At 44.2% G+C, this 16,523-nt stretch overlaps 1 protein-coding gene across 2 annotated transcripts in view; it reads right to left on the reverse strand.

Moving 5' to 3' along the window:
• The window catches only part of LOC143289799 (high affinity copper uptake protein 1-like), a 45,280-nt gene extending 38,048 nt beyond the window's left edge, over window positions 1-7,232 (reverse strand). Inside the window, exon 1 of one of the 2 annotated variants that reach the window (XM_076598953.1) lies at window positions 7,076-7,232. The gene's annotated coding sequence lies outside the window, so the exon portion shown is untranslated. Of the gene's footprint in view, window positions 1-5,644; window positions 5,777-7,075 lie in introns of those variants that run through there. The other variant, XM_076598945.1, reaches the window with a different exon arrangement.
• Window positions 7,233-16,523: the final 9,291 nt, after the last annotated feature.

Here is a 16,523-nt window from a genome sequence, read left to right on the forward strand (position 1 = left end):
GCAAGCATTCACACATGCATGTGCACACACACACACACACACACACACACACACACACACACACACACATACACCACAAACATACAAGCGTCTGAATAATCTGCCACCATCACCACAAGGAAATGCTTCTGGGAAGAAAAGAAAAGAAAAAAGAAAAAAAAAAAAACAGGAGTGAAGGTTTACTTTCTACATTTTTAAGACAAGTGAACAAGGACTTTTTTGATTTGATCTAAACCACAGGTCTATGAATAACAATGGGCCATCAAATGAAGACAGGGCAGGCATGGGTGGGGGAGGGGGAGGGCAGGAGGGGTGAGGGAGGGGATGGTTTAAAGCAGGAGATCCGGGGAGAGAGGGATGAAGTTGGAGATGGGGGTAAAGCTGGAAAAGGGATGTGGATTGGGGGAGGGGGTAGGGGGGGGGGGGGCATGGTTTCATCTATTCCCATTTTGTAAACTCCCAGTTCTTTTATTCCTGGTTGACCTACTCCAAAATGCCCCACCAGTAAATTGGTGGTTCCTATTCCCCTGGTCCTGGTTCACCTACCTGTGAATTGTAGATCCTGAAAGATTTCTTTCCAGTTTGCTTGCGCACAAACACACACACAAATACACACACTCACACACACTCTCTTCAGTTTATGCAACAAATGTCTAAAAGTTGTAAGCATATGTGTCCTTGTGCATGTGTGTGTGTACTTGAGAGAAACAGAGGCTGAGTAGGTGAAACAGGAGCATCAGGAAGGTGAAACAGAACAAAGAGTTAAACTCTCAAGAGATTCCTGAGGGAGGTGGCTCAATCAAAGTGTAAGCAAATTGGGAATACATTTGTATTTGTATTTGTATTTGTATTTCTTTTTATCACAACAGAATTCTCTGTGTGAAATTTGGGCTGCTCTCCCCGGGGAGAGTGCGTTGCTACACCACAGTGGCCACCCTTTTTTTATTTTTTATTTTTTCCTGTGTGCAGTTTTATTTGTTTTTCCTATCGAAGTGGATTTTTCTATAGAATTGTGCCAGGAACAACTCTTTTGTTGCCGTGGGTTCTTTTACATGCACTAAGTGCATGCTGCACATGGGACTTTGATTTATCGTCTCATCTGAATGACTAGCATCCAGACCACCATTCAAGGTCTTGTGGAGGGGGAGAAAATATCGGCGGCTGAGCCGTGATTCAAACCAGCACGCTCAGATTCTCTCGCTTCCTAGGCGGACGCGTTACCTCAAGGCCATCACTCCACTCTGCCTACATGTAAGTGGATCGGACCCGCACTGACTGGAGAAACTGTAATGTGGGGGGTGTGGGGTAAGCTAACTCAAGTGCTGCTTGGTGACTCAACACTGAACACCCTTAATGTTACAAATACGGCGGTTCTACACTTCCAAACCACTGCTTCATAATTTACACTTTTAGTTAAGCTAACATAATAGGATCATGCCACTTATTACATGATCTCCATTTTCAGCTGTAGATGTCAGGGGCCATCATCTTGTTTCCCTCACTCCCCCACCCACCGCCAACATGGATGCTCTGTCATTTGTGGTGGTGTCCACATCACCATGAGAGAGATATATAAACATACATGTATGTTCCTCTTCTCTAATCTCCCACACAGGCCATGTCCGGGTTGCTACGTCCCTCAGCTGTCTTCATGGAGACAGATAGGATAGGCCCTGAGGTAGATGTGTGCAAAGCGGTATAGTACTGTGTGTGTGTGTGTGGTGTGTGTGTGGTGTGCATGTGTTGTGCATGTGTGTGTGTGTGTGTGTGTGTGTGTGTGTGTGTGTTGTGCGTGTATGTGTGTGCGCAGTGCGTAAATCCCAAACAAGGATATATATGTGTAATTAAGTATTAAATAGGGCAACGAAAGCAGGAAATGAGAGGATGGATATCACATGACAGCTACAGTCATAAGATTTCACACACACACACACAATCACACACACACACACACACACACACACACATACTGACAGAAAAAAAATAACAACAGCCAGACAGACTAAAAGACAAGACACTGTGATCAACACACAGATCAAGAGAAACAATGGATCCGTTAATCATCCATGTTCCTCCTCTCCCCTGCACACCCCTCCTTGGTCACACCATCACTCATCATCTTCACTATCATCAGCTGACCTGATCCAGCCACACCAACCTCAACGTGGCCCTGTCTATCCACACTGCAGCAGTTTCTGGTGATAAGTGATTAATTAACTGATTAATTAAGACAAGCTCATGGGTCCCTTCTCATGTATCGTGTATTGCTAAGTTGTGTGATTCAGTGTAAACTGATCTTGCACAAGAACAGTTACAGCATTAGTTCCTGGGAACTATGTCTCTGTCAGTCTGTACAGCAAAAAGCAGAATTACAACAATAAAGTGGACTGGTTTGTGCCCTTGTCTTGGAGGGGCTGGGGGGGGGGGGTTGAGGGTGGTGGTGGTTGTTTTTGTTTTATCTGTTTGTTTGTTTTGGGTCAAAGAAGCAAAAGGAAACAAAGAACTTTGCTAACACCAATGTTGAAAAACACAGGGAACTGTTGTCACAATGCAAGTCATGTACACTGGATTGGGGAAAGTAGCTGCCTTTTCTGAAGCAATCCGTTTTGAAAACAAACACTAAACAAATCCGGAGATTGCTTGGGTTATGATACAGCTGAGTCAACTGTTCAAGCAAAGCAGGCAGTTTGATCTCCCTTAGAACCCTTGGGGTCCCTCAGCATAAAGTATGTGAAGAATTTTAAGAAAGATTTCATCTTCTTGCTACTCTTCAAAGGTTCTGTCTGCTGACTACTCTACTGGTGACTCTTCGAAGATTTTATCAACTGGCTACTCTTCCTTTTCTTCTCTCAAGTGTATTTCTCTGTTCTTCTTTGCAGGAAATCTTTAGAAAAATCAGTGTATTGTGATTTTCTCCTGTGGAGGTTAGAAACACCAGTTAAATGTTAGCAGACCTTTCCTTGAAAGGAGCAATTTCCAAGGGAAAGAAATCAGAGAACCTACACCAAGGAACTTTCCTCTCTCTGACAGGAACTAAGCATGGAGTAGAACACCCACAGCCACTTGACCGCAAGTTGAGAGCAGTCTGACCAGTCAGGTTGACCTACGTCAGGTCAATAATCTCTAATCTGGGCCTGTCACTATCATACATTTATATATAGACACTTGACCAGTGACACTCAGTAAAGTGTCAGTGGAGGTTACCCACCTATACTTGTTTTTTGCAGAACTGCGGTCCTGAAGAACTGTTTTTATTTCACATGCCATATCCATGAATATCATATATAGGGACAGGTATACAACTTGCTTTGTCTGTCATCCAACAGACTAGAAAGATTAAGTCATGGTCTTGACACATCTGGATATAGTATGAGAGTACAGCTTTGTTCAGTAGTCCCAAATCCAAATGTGTTTGAGCTACAGTTTGATGCCATGACGCTTATATATATATGACAATACAGTTTTGCCATATGAAACAAACAAACAAAAAAATCCTTTTTTTAGGAGTAAGAATGGATCAGACTTTTTTTTTCAAAACCTAGTTATAGGTGATCAAATTCTAATAGCAGAATAGCAGCTTTGACTCAGACGCATGAATCTGAATACACACATGCCAACACATTATACATGTGTTGAAATCTCTCGATGGTGTACTTTTCGACCAATTGGTGTGAATCACTTCATTCTCAAACAATTTTACTGAGGGCAAAAACATGAAAAAGACACATCATGGAAAGCAAAGAGCACATGTGAGACTTGATGTCCCAATGTAAAACTGACAAAATCAAAGTGAAAAAATGTGAGCTGACATTAACATGATTAACTTCCACTAAGTTGACTAACGCCCTCTAACCAGTTCAGTACCAGAGAATTTTGTTAAAAAATTTTTTAAAAAAACAAGAGAGGCAAGGCCTTCAAGACTCACTTGTGATACACTTAAAAAAAAAATCTAATCGTTAAAATGTGTTCTGTATTTGTAGACCACCTGGGCGAATGAACATAGCGAAAGCCCTGTACACTGAGAGTAAAACACACAAGCTTTTTATGTAGTGAGTATAATTTCAAAATGTAATGTTTAAGATGAGAAAGATCAGTTTAAAGCAAATTAAGTCCCCTAGCATTAATTACAGAGTAATTTCCCTTTTTTACTATAAATAAAACTTCCATTTACCATCAAATGGGCTGTCAGTTTCGTCACTGTTGTTGTTAATCACCCTCATTTTCAAACCAATCATCAGACAAGAGATATCCTTCTCCATTGTGAAAGCTGTCCATAACCACAAGCAGAGCTTTCAAAATTGTGTAAATCTACTGACTGTGACCAACTCCTTTACTGGACACAGTTTTCAATGCTTTTTTTTTTTTGCACATGATGCTACCCCTTTTTCCATGCTTTTTTAAACTAACTGCTCAGAGTCTGTTTATGTGAATTGAACCAAACTCTGATGAAGGAAAAATCGGAACATATGCAGGACGTCAGTGGACGTCTTATAGGCGCTATGACTATGGCAATACTTTTTGTAGGACGTCAACTGACGTCTTATAGGCACTCAACTGGTTAACTAAACAGCCAGTTGCTGTTTTGAGTCCTGAGCATTTGGCAACACTACCAACACAGCAACAGTAAACAAAGTAAACCCAGTGTAAACACAAACTGGTCCAATGACTCAGCACAGATTCCATCCAGTTCCAACTCTTTAGTTTAAGCAACAGATTGTTTTGACTGTGGGGAAACAACATTGCACATCCGTCACAGCAGTGTTTTTGTGTAATCTTGTAAATTTGTGCAAGTGAAACATGAACAACTAAGGTTACACAGTTGCAAACAAGCAGAATATATCATGTATCCAGTGTATGTGTAGGCATGTGTGAGTGTGTGTGTGTGTGTGTGTGTGTTTGTGTGTGTGCGCGCGTGTGTGCGTGTTCAGGAGTACCATAACAGTTAACACCATAAAAGTGTGATGTCAAAGTGTCTCAAAAAGCAAATAATAATTATGACACACTATCAATTGAGGTGATGACATCAAATAGACAACTTGGATATGATTAGCATACACTGATATGTAAAGCACAGACTAACAGAACTATACATACTTACTTTTTTCCGAGAAATTCATGAATAAGTAAATGTCACACAAACATCACTGATTACTGCAGCATGAACAGTATCACTGATAGAGTGATGCAAAATGAAACTAACTAGCTTAAATCAAAGAAGGTTCAAGGGCAATAATTCTGTTCTTTTCCAGAACTAGCAGCCTCCTTACTCATCCTTCCTTCCAACTACACACACACACACACACACACACACACACGCTCACTGATGTGCTTTCACCCATGTTGCTTTGTTTTGAATGTGCACATGTGCCATATGTCTCCACTGACGAAATCACTGTCATACTGTTGTTTGCGTAATTTTTGGACACCATCTAAAAATAAGCGATCTGGAGCACTGAACAGACAAACTGCAGTTTGGTGGCATGCCTGATCCCATTCATACACCTGGCGAGCAAGAATACTCAATTAGTAAAAAATGAAATGAAGTAACCCATCAAATCAAAACTGATGTCGTTCTGCCCTTCTGTCGTTTTCTGATCATTGAATGACTGACTGAGAAAACTATCGTCAACAAAAATCCACTTACTTCTCGCTTGGGTATTTCTGTCAAACTCTGCAGACTGGAATCAACCGGTCAAAATTCTTTCTGTTAACTAGCTGACGTGACAGTTGTGTTAAGCTTCGTCGGCCTTGCTGTCATGAAAGAAGTGTTGTGTTCTGCTATGTGGGTCACGCTTTTGCTTGACGTCACTTCCTACAGCAAAATAATGTTCGTTTCGAATGTTTACTTTCGTTTTTGGCATTCTTGTTTCACATAATTTAGAGCCTTTCTGTTTCGTGGACTGTGTCTAAGATTTCTTAACCTTTGGATGAAAACCAAACCAAACGATTACGCACTGGTTTCACGGAACAACGTGGGCGAAATATATTTCACCTCCGAAGAAAGGGCGTTGTTAGAATTCCAGAGGGAACATCTCAATAACAATAATACTGTATGCCGGCACACAACCGATAATGATTTTGATCCCTTGATCAAGCTGTTACGGCCTCACACTCACAGGAATGAAATTGAAATTTCAGAGAGCAGTCACCTTCCTGGTGTTCGAAGCGTACAGTCGTTTTCATCAACGATAAAATTGTTTTGATGACACTTGTATGCTCTCTGGTTCTCTCAAGATTGGATTACTGCAACTCTCTTTTGGCCGGCCTTCCCAAATACCTGTTAGACAGACTCCAACGAATTCAGAATAACGCTGCCAGACTCATTTGCAGAGCTTCTAAATTTGACCATGTTTCTCCTCTCCTTCAGTCTCTCCACTGGTTGCCTGTTTCTGATCGAATAGACTATAAGCTATCCACTCTGACCTTTTCTGCAGTCAACGGATCTGGCCCCAAGTATCTTTCTGAACTCATCCATATCTATACCCCGTCTCGCCAGCTCCGTTCTTCCCCTGATACTCGACTTCTCAGGATACCTCACGTCAGAAGTAAGACCTATGGACACAGATCGTTTTCTTTTCAATCGCCAAAGACGTGGAACAAGCTCCCTGATAACCTCCGTCATTCTGATTCCCTCGCATCTTTTAAATCTCGTCTCAAAACTCACCTTTTCCCTCAGCAATAAGTTCAATTGTGGCAGGTCCACAAGTACATGCATGTATATGAATGTGTATTGTGTGTGCGTGTGTTTATGTTAGTTTGTGCCTGCCTATGTGTGCGTATGTGTTAGGGTAGCTGTTAGATACACATGTATGTTAAAATGTATGTATGCAGTGTGTGTGTGTGCGTGCGTGCGTGCGTGCGTGTGTGTGTGTGTGTGTGTGTGTGGTCACATTTTGGTGTGTGTATGTAACATAGATATAAAGTTTTATGTTATCAAAAGCGTTTTTGAAAAGCACCTAGAGCAGATTTCTGGATAGTGTGCTATATAAGTATCCATTATTATTATTATTATTATTATTATTATGACTGGCGGATATGGTTACTAATTAGTATTGCAAAAAGCGCCAAAACCTACCTGGTAGAGTTGAGTTTAACAACCTGTTGGCGTGACGCCCTTAAGGTCAAGTTGTTCGTGTCTGTGGTCTTAAAAAAACGCCAAAACCTCGTAGAGTTGAAACAAGACCCTGGGTAGAGTTGAAACCGAAACCTACAATGTAGGTTCAATATATACGGGGCTGCGATGCATGCTGGGGGGTCGGACACCCAATGACACAGGCTGACATTGGTCACTCGGCCACCAGCACCGCGTGAGCTGCGATCCTCGCTCGGGGCAAAGACACTAGTATCTAGTGTCTATGCTCGGGGGCAGCCCATCGCGAAGTTTTCCCTTGTCATACAAAGCGGCTTGTGGAAGAGAGAGTACTGCAAATACCCCTAATTATGTGTAACTGAGCCATTGCACTCATATGGTGCAGAAATTAGGCCTTTCCCGGTCAGTGACCATGCAAGCTTTTTGCGAACACAGTCACAGAGAGAGGTGTAAGGAGAGGTACACTCACACACACACACACACACACACACACACATATATATATATATGACATGCATGCAGGGACAGAGGTATATGCGGTAAGCAAATAACTGTAAGCCATCTACTCATTCATTGTCCGAGCATAAGACAGTTACTTCCAAAAGATGTAGTTGATGACTTTTCTTCCAATATTTCATTAGCCACTGAAAAGATTTTGAATGATGATTCATTGCTTAGAATGTTTTCAGAAATTTTAAACTCCAGTCCAGTTGGTATCCTCCTTTGATGTATTATATTTAATACTGTTATTTATATTTACATTGTTGTAGGTTAATACTTGTTGATATGCATATACATATTCTCCTTCCCATGACAACTCATTCAATACACACCATAACCTCTTTAGACTTTTTCTTATAATATACTTTTCCTCTGATACATAACATGAACTTTTTTTTCTTTCTTTTTTTTTACACTGATATCCACATGCATTCCCTTTCCTTTATACTCTACTTTACTCCTTTCCGTCTAAAAACACTTATAGTGAATAGACGTTAAACTGAAGAAAACACACACACACACACACACACACACACACACACACACACACACACACACACACACACACACACACACACACACACACACACACGCACGCACGCACGCACGCACACACACACACACACACACACACACACACACACACACACACACACACACACACACCACAAACACCAGGTAATCTAACAACCCATAAACATCACATTCATCGTACATCCAAGTGCTCGCGGTCCATCAGTGTTCAGAACTGAAACACGCAAACACGCCGGTTTATTGTAACTGGTATAGGTAAAGGGAAACACCAATGAAAACGTCATGTTGGTGCACTGTGACCAACAGAAACCAAAAACAACTGAAAAAGAGAACTAACGTATTGTTCCACCGGCTGAAGACAAAAATAACTCATAAAAATATAACATGCATGCAGGGACAGAGACAAACAAGACAAGACAAAATCATAATACTTTATTTTATATTAGATAAGCAGTTGTGTGCTTTTTCTCATCAAGTCCCCACCTTTTTGGTTCTGTTTGTGTCAGAGTGTGTGTGTCAGTGTGTTAGTGTGTATGTGTGCGCGAGAGAGAGAGAGAGAGAGAGAGAGAGAGAGAGAGAGAGAGAGCTGCAGATCGAGACAGGTCGAGAGACAGACATAGAGCGGGAGATGGGGTGGAAAGACCGAGTAGAGTAGAGTAGGGTCAGCAGTAGTCATTCGGATGAGACGCTAAACCGAGGTCCCGTGTGCAGCATGTACTTAGTGCACGTGAAAGAACCCACGGCGCAACAAAAAGGTTGTCCCTGGCAAAATTCTGTAGAAAAATCCACTTCGATAGAAAAAACAAATAAAACTGCACACAGGAAAAAATACCCAAAAAATGGGTGGCACTCTCAGTGTAGCGATGCGCTCTACCTGGGGAGAGCAGCCCGAAATTCACACAGAGAAATCTGTTGTGACGAAAAAGAGAAATATAATACAATACAACAGTGTCATTCATGGAGAATCAACGAACTGAAACTGGAACAGGAAGGAGGAGGGAGAAATTAGTGAAATCCTCAGTCCCAGAATGCATAATTATAGGGGCCTAACCTGGCCCCAACCAAACACACACACACGCACACACGCACGCACGGCACCGTGACACACGACTGACATGCACGCACGCACGCAAGCACCGTGAGGCACCGGCTCACCGTGACACAATGACACGCATGCGCGCGCGCACACACTGACACACACGCACACACTGACACAGTGTCTGGATGGTAGTTTGCTGACTGCAGTCTTTCTCCGCTACCAGATGACTGCGGCAGTCATCACTGGGTGCCGCCACGGTGCCTCCGTCCAGTCTTCTGTTTATGTCGCGTCCGAGTATTGTGCGTCAGTGGCTGCCCACGTAATGAGGTATTGGTGAGGGGATACTCTTGAACTGTCAGCCGGGCCTTCACGGCATCAAAGCCCACCCAGGTGCCACTGAGCGAATGTGGGAATTCCAGTCCAAGAAGAACTGGACGGATCGAGGAGGAGGACTCGAAGACTGAGGAGGAGAAAAAACATTGAACACAATCACAGATAATACAAGGAGGTGAGGGCAGGGGCAAGCTTCATAGCGCAGAGAAATATGGCTACATTGAGCCATACACTGGCATTGCTAATGATGATCGAATCTTGATCAGATGAAATTAGTTTGTATGTATAAGTCAGTAGGGTTTAATACATTTGGAGATGTGGGAGTAACGTCACACCATATACATGCCGGCATGTAAAGCATATCAGTTCTTCTTCTTCTTCTGTTGTGTAGCCACAATCAACACGTTGATTATTTTGCCACTTTTTTTTTTGGGGGGGGGGGGGGGGGGGGCAGGGGGGGGGGGGGTCCGCAGACCAGTTGCTTGACTAACTGGATCAGAGGGGGAGAGAAGCGACAGGCAGGCATCCTATTGATGGCCCCTGGCACCCCCCGCCGCAGCGCCCTCCCTCCAGCACTCCCCCTACCCACTACTTACCTAAACATTCACTCTCACATTCATACCCGACAATTGCTGTAATTTATCCTGTGGTTTTGCCTACTCTTGGACTGAGTTTTGCAGCAGCGAGACTGTCAAGAGTGGCGACCTTGAGCTGAGAGGTGACTCTGCTTTTGAAGCTGCTGGGGGAGTCTGCCTCAACAATGTCTGCTGGGAGTTCATTCCACTCACGAATGGCACGTGGGAAGAAAGAAAAGAGCCGATACTGCTGTTTATGATTCACAAGCCGTTGGAATTGTTGGTCATGTGATCTTCTGTCTCTCGTAACTGGTTTTTGGAGGACACTTTTGTTGACTTGCACCAGGTCGTTGTGTATTTTGTATAACATTGTGACCCTTGCTGCTTGACGTCGTTTCTGGAGAGGCGGCCACTTGAGCTTTTCAAGCATGTCTGTTACACTTGCACGCCGGTGGTAGCGGTTGAGGACGAATCGAGCTGCTCTTCTTTGGATGTTCTCTAATTTCTTTATGCATCCTGTCTTGTGTGGGTCCCAAACTGAGCTGGAGTATTCTAACAATGGTCTTACGAAGGTTAGATAAGCTTTTTCTCTCAGCTCGTTGGAGGCAACTTTCAGGTTTCGTCTCAAGAATCCAAGGACTTTGCTTGCTTTCTTTGTAATGTTGTTGATGTGTTCCTCCCACTCCAGATCTTTCTTCAATGTGACTCCCAGGTACGGCGTTGATTGTACTATTGATAGCTCGTGTCCGTGCATTTGGTACTTGTCGCTGATTGTACTTTTGCAGCGAGTGATTCTGAGCGTAGCACATTTGCCCGGGTTGAAGGCCATCTCCCATTTCCGTTCCCAGATTTGGAGACGTTCAAGATCCTCTTGCAGGTGGGCATGATTTTCCGTAGATGATATTGTGCGGTAGATGGCAGTGTCGTCTGCGAACATTCTCGTCTTTGAGGTCAGGTTCTCGGGGAGGTCGTTGATGAAAACCAGGAAGAGACATGGTCCAAGGACCGATTCCTGTGGAACGCCTGATTTGACGTCAATGAAGTTTGACTGGGCCCCCTCGACTACAACTGCTTGGCATCTGTTGGCAAGGAAGTCAGAGATCCATTTGTTGATCTTGCCTCTTACACCGTAGTTATACAGTTTGTGCAGCAGTAGTGAGTGATTGCTCATTCTGTCATCCTACCCCTAGGAAATTTCTCAGCAAACTTTCCCCTGGTTCTGGTTTACAGAAAGGTATACATCGGTCGGTCGATGCGTCAGGAAAGACCGAGTAGTCGGGTCAAGGGACTCAACTATGTGTTAACTAAGAGGGGCTTCTGGAAGGAGTTGTCTCCCTTACATTACTTCTCGCTTTCCCCAGTTCCCTTTCTGGGAGCAACACGTGTTTTTGCTGGATGTGTACCGTGCATCATGACCAGCGCTCTTTGGCTGGATTTTACAAAATCGGGTCTTCTTCATGTCTGTTCTCCACAGAGACCCCATCTGATGTCTATCAAGTAGGTGTACAAGTGGCCCAGCCTTCGTCGTTAGAAAAACGGTTGTTGCTTTTTCTTCATTCACCGTCTTCATCCAAAATGAGAACCTAACGCTTGTCACAGTGGTGAAACAATCATCGTCGGTGTTTTGTTGTTGATGTTTTGTTTTGGGATTTTACGGAGTGAGTTGCCACCACGTTTGTTGTTGTTTCAAGTTCAGTGTTGTTACTACACACACACACACACACACACACACACACACATGACACACACACACACACATTGGGTGTCATGGATAAAATCTGGGCACACGCTTGCGCGTGTTAAAGAGACAGGGTGTGTTTTTTTGTTTGTTTGTTTTTTTGTGTTTTTTTTGTGTTTTTTTTGGGGGGTCATTACCTTGTTCAGCAACAATTTAAAGCTGGAGTGTCCTCACTGTAAAACTCACTAGTACCTTAGCTACCGCTGTAACTGAAAGAAGACCAGTTATCCGCATAGTGTTCGTTCTTTTGTCGTCTGGTTTTCTGCACTTGGCCAGGTTTGCAGTGTGTACGTTTGATCACACTGAATTAAGGCCGCGATCCATACATCGAACAGTTGCTGTGAACCCGGTGTTACGTCCCAAATCGTCCACGCCTTCTGTAGGTCCCCGGGAGGGTTGTGAGTGACCGAAATAGTCCTCAGGGGGGGTTGTGAGTGACCTAAATAGTCCCCAGTGGGTGTTGTGAGTGCCCTAAATAGTCCCCAGGGGGGGTTGTGAGTGCCCCAAATTGTTCCCAGGAGGAGTTGTGAGTGCCCTAAATAGTCCCCAGGAAGAGTTGTGAGAGCCCTAAATAGTCCCAGGGGGGGTTGTGAGTGCCCTAAATAGTCCCGAGGGGGAGTTGTGAGTGCCCCAAATTGTTCCCAGGAGGAGTTGTGAGTGCCCTAAATAGTCCCCAGGGGGAGTTGTGAGTGCCCTAAATAGTCCCCAGGGGGAGTTGTGAGTGCCCTAAATAGTCCCCAGGGGGAGTTGTGAGTGCCCTAAATTGTCCCCAGGGGGAGTTGTGAGAGCCCTAAATAGTCCCCAGTGGGAGTTGTGAGTGCCCTAAATAGTCCCCAGGGGGAGGTGTGAGTGCCCTAAATAGTCCCCAGGGGGAGGTGTGAGTGCCCTAAATAGTCCCCAGGAGGAGTTGTGAGTGCCCCAAATTTTCCCCAAGGGGAGTTGTGAGTGCCCTAAATAGTCCCCAGTGGGTGTTGTGAGTGACCTAAATAGTCCCCAGGGGGAGTTGTGAGTGCCCTAAATAGTCCCCAGGAGGAGTTGTGAGTGCCCAAAATTTTCCCCAAGGGGAGTTGTTAGTGCCCTAAATAGTCCCCAGGAGGAGTTGTTAGTGCCCTAAATTGTCCCCAGGGGGAGTTGTTAGTGCCCTAAATAGTCCCCAGGAGGAGTTGTTAGTGCCCTAAATAGTCCCCAGGAGGAGTTGTGAGTGTCCCAAATTTTCCCCAAGGGGAGTTGTGAGTGCCCTAAATAGTCCCCAGGAGGAGTTGTGAGTGCCCAAAATTTTCCCCAAGGGGAGTTGTTAGTGCCCTAAATAGTCCCCAGGAGGAGTTGTTAGTGCCCTAAATTGTCCCCAGGGGGAGTTGTTAGTGCCCTAAATAGTCCCCAGGAGGAGTTGTTAGTGCCCTCAATAGTCCCCAGGAGGAGTTGTGAGTGCCCCAAATTTTCCCCAAGGGGAGTTGTTAGTGCCCTAAATTGTCCCCAGAGGGAGTTGTGAGTGACCTAAATAGTACCCAGGAGGAGTTGTTAGTGCCCTAAATAGTCCCCAGGAGGAGTTGTGAGTGCCCTAAATAGTCCCCAGGAGGAGTTGTGAGTGACCTAAATAGTACCCAGGGGGAGGTGTGAGTGCCCTAAAATGTCCCCAGGGGGAGTTGTGAGTGCCCTAAATAGTCCCGAGGGGGGCTTATGAGTGTCCTAAATAATCCTCAGGGGGACTGAATTCCCTAAATGGTCGCCAGAGTTGTGAGTGTCCTAAGTGGTCACCATGACATTATTTGAAGATCTGTCCCCCAAAAGCCCCCATTCCACTCCCAACCCCCTTACGCACACACAAGTTTCTACTTTTATGCAATATTTTGATACAAACTGAATCGAGATCCAATCAAGATACGCAAAAGTGCACTGCAACGTGCATGACCGTTTCATTTTGTCATTTTCGCAGCCACACTTTGTTTTCGGTCGGGTTTCCATAACCCAACTTACACACATACTAACATAGGTAAAGTTATTAGAACATTAGAACATCTAGGTACAGTTATTAGAACATTAGAACATCTTCCTGCGTATACACAAGAACGGAATCAAACCGGTCTACACATTCTGCTGGCATCGAAATTTCAGAGACATTTTGCATCTGTGGAGATCAGGATTTCTACAAAGCAGAGGAAAGTGATTTCCAAAAACAATGGCATTCGATTAACGCACGTATATACGTGACACTTGCACCTTGTAGATCTGATGTCCTTCAGCTGTACTGCTTTGCTTTTGTTTCTGCATTTTCAAGTTTGTATTCACCGTAATGTGAGTCAGCATAAGTCAGTGTTTCAGCATTATTGCACAAAACGTTCAGTAATGACTATGCTGTATTTTGTGTGTGTGTGTGTGTGTGTGTGTGTGTGTGTGAGACAGAGTGTGTGTGTAACCGTGGCCACTTCCCGCGCCGAGTGTGATGGACAAAGCACAAATTCCATTGCGAAATTTTGGGGTGTGGGGTGGCAGGAATAAGGGGTTGTATTCCTTGATCCATTAATTTTGAAACTGGCCCATTGATCCTTCTTCTTCTTCTTTCCGTTACACGACCAGCATCGACTTGCCGATGACTCTGTCGTGGTTCATGCATGCTGGGTATTTTCATGTCTCCATAACCCACCGAACGCTGACATGAGTTAAGGATCTTTAGCGTGCGTATTTGATCTCCTGTGTGCGTATACACACGAAGGGGTTTAGGCACTGGCAGGTCTGCATTTTTGTTGACCTGGGGGATCGGAAAAATCTCCACCCTTTACCCCCTTTAGTGGTCAGCCGATAGTCGTGTCAACAAGTCCTTTTACTGCAAAACCGTCACAAAGTAATACGGTCTGAATACTAATAGGAATTAACTTATTTAGCGAGCAGTTAGATAGTCAGCACTGGTCAGTGGGTTAGAAAGTAGGCAGCGGTCAAAACCTGCCTCTCAAAATAATGGACAAGCATGACAAAAAATAACGCAGTCAAAGGACCTATAGGTCGTGGTCAGGTGTGTCCAGCAGTTGCCAGAAACCTGTTGGAACATGACCTGTTGGTGCATAGACCTGTGGGAACACAGACTGTGGGGTTGAAGGGTGGAAGGGGTGGGGGGCGAATTAGGGATGACCCATTTCAACCCGTACCCCAGAGAGCGACTCCAGGTTTATAACAAAAAAAATTAAAAATAAAAAAAAAAAAGAGAGAAAAAGGAGGGGTGGGCGTAGGGTGGTGGTGGCGATAATTCATGTTCTTTAAAATATGTTAAACCCCGGGTGGGAGGCGGGGGGGGGGGGGGGGGGTTACCGAAACACCAGAAATTCACCCGGGGGATGTTTCAGGAAACCAAAGTCTTAATAATAAATAAAAACGTCCCACAGGGCCGGACCTACGGAAGGGGAGGGAGGGGGCTGGGGGGAAGGCGAAGGGGAGGGGGACGAATTGGGACATTACACCGGTTTGATTTTGAGTTGGGATTTTGATTTGATAACAGACCATTAGCTCCCGCTCCTTGGGTCACGTTGTCTAAGGCCAACACCCAGTCGTTGGTTTAGGTTTCAAGGAGATGTCACAATGTGCCGTCACTGATCCACATAGGTACACTATGGCAAGCACAGGGCCACATGTTTCGGGGAGAAGAAAAAAATGGAAAAAGAGGAGCAGATGCCTGACCTTCGAATCAAACCAACGCGCTAGGTAGACCATGAGAGTCTACCCTAGGTTTGTGTAAACATGAGCATTAGAAGACAAAATCAATAAACAAACCAAGTAAATACATGATTGACACATCAAGTTGCTGGCGTCAGTTGTCCTTCGGTGTTCCTGTGACTTGATCTCTGGACTGGAAATTTGTCGACTTCAGAATAGGCTGCTAATAATAATAATAATAATAATAATAATAATAATAATTGAATAATAAAACTAATAAAACGGGGGGGGGGGGGGGGGGGGTGCGGGGGGCAAAAATAAAATATGGAAAAGAATTTTTTTAAATAAACAGTAAACATCAAATGTCCTTTAACCTTGGAACAAACAAAGCTAGAAGTACAATTCTTCTTCTCCTCCTCCCATTATCACATTTAAGTGAACAGTCTTTATGAGAAAGTACTCTTTATGTTACTTTCCTTGACACATTCGGGGTTTTATTTTTCCACATGGGGACTGGTCGCAGGTTTTCTTTGTTGTTGTCGTTGTCGTATTGTTGTGGGAGTGGAAGTGCGGGCGGAGGGTGAGTGAAGGGTGGGGGTATGGAAGGAGGGGGGTATACACCGAAGGTTTGATTGAGAGGCACACAGTGTCTGCGCTATCACATCGTCTTGCTTGATGAACTTCAACACACACACACACACACACCCACACACACACAAGAATATAAAACAGCTTCTGTGCAGTATTAACTTTAAAACCTAAATGTTGTCATAAAAGAAAAAAAAGTTGATAAAGAAGTGTGGTGAGGGGGCAGTATGATTAGCTAGGGGAAACAGGGTGAAAAGATGGACGGTGGAATCAAAGATGAACATTTCAGATAAACAGAAGCCAATATTAAAGAAGAAAAAAAACAGCCTAACATCGTAAAACGGAAGTCAACAACATCAACGTCCTCAGTGATAGTGGAGGACACACTGACTTTAGCATTCCTAATGCTACGTTCACACTAGGCTGTAACCACGATGTAACCAAATGGTTACATCGCTCTCTAACTCACTGGAACCACGAATT

This window comes from Babylonia areolata, chromosome 14, assembly GCF_041734735.1.
Source record: "Babylonia areolata isolate BAREFJ2019XMU chromosome 14, ASM4173473v1, whole genome shotgun sequence".
NCBI classification, from domain to species: Eukaryota; Metazoa; Mollusca; class Gastropoda; order Neogastropoda; family Buccinidae; genus Babylonia; species Babylonia areolata.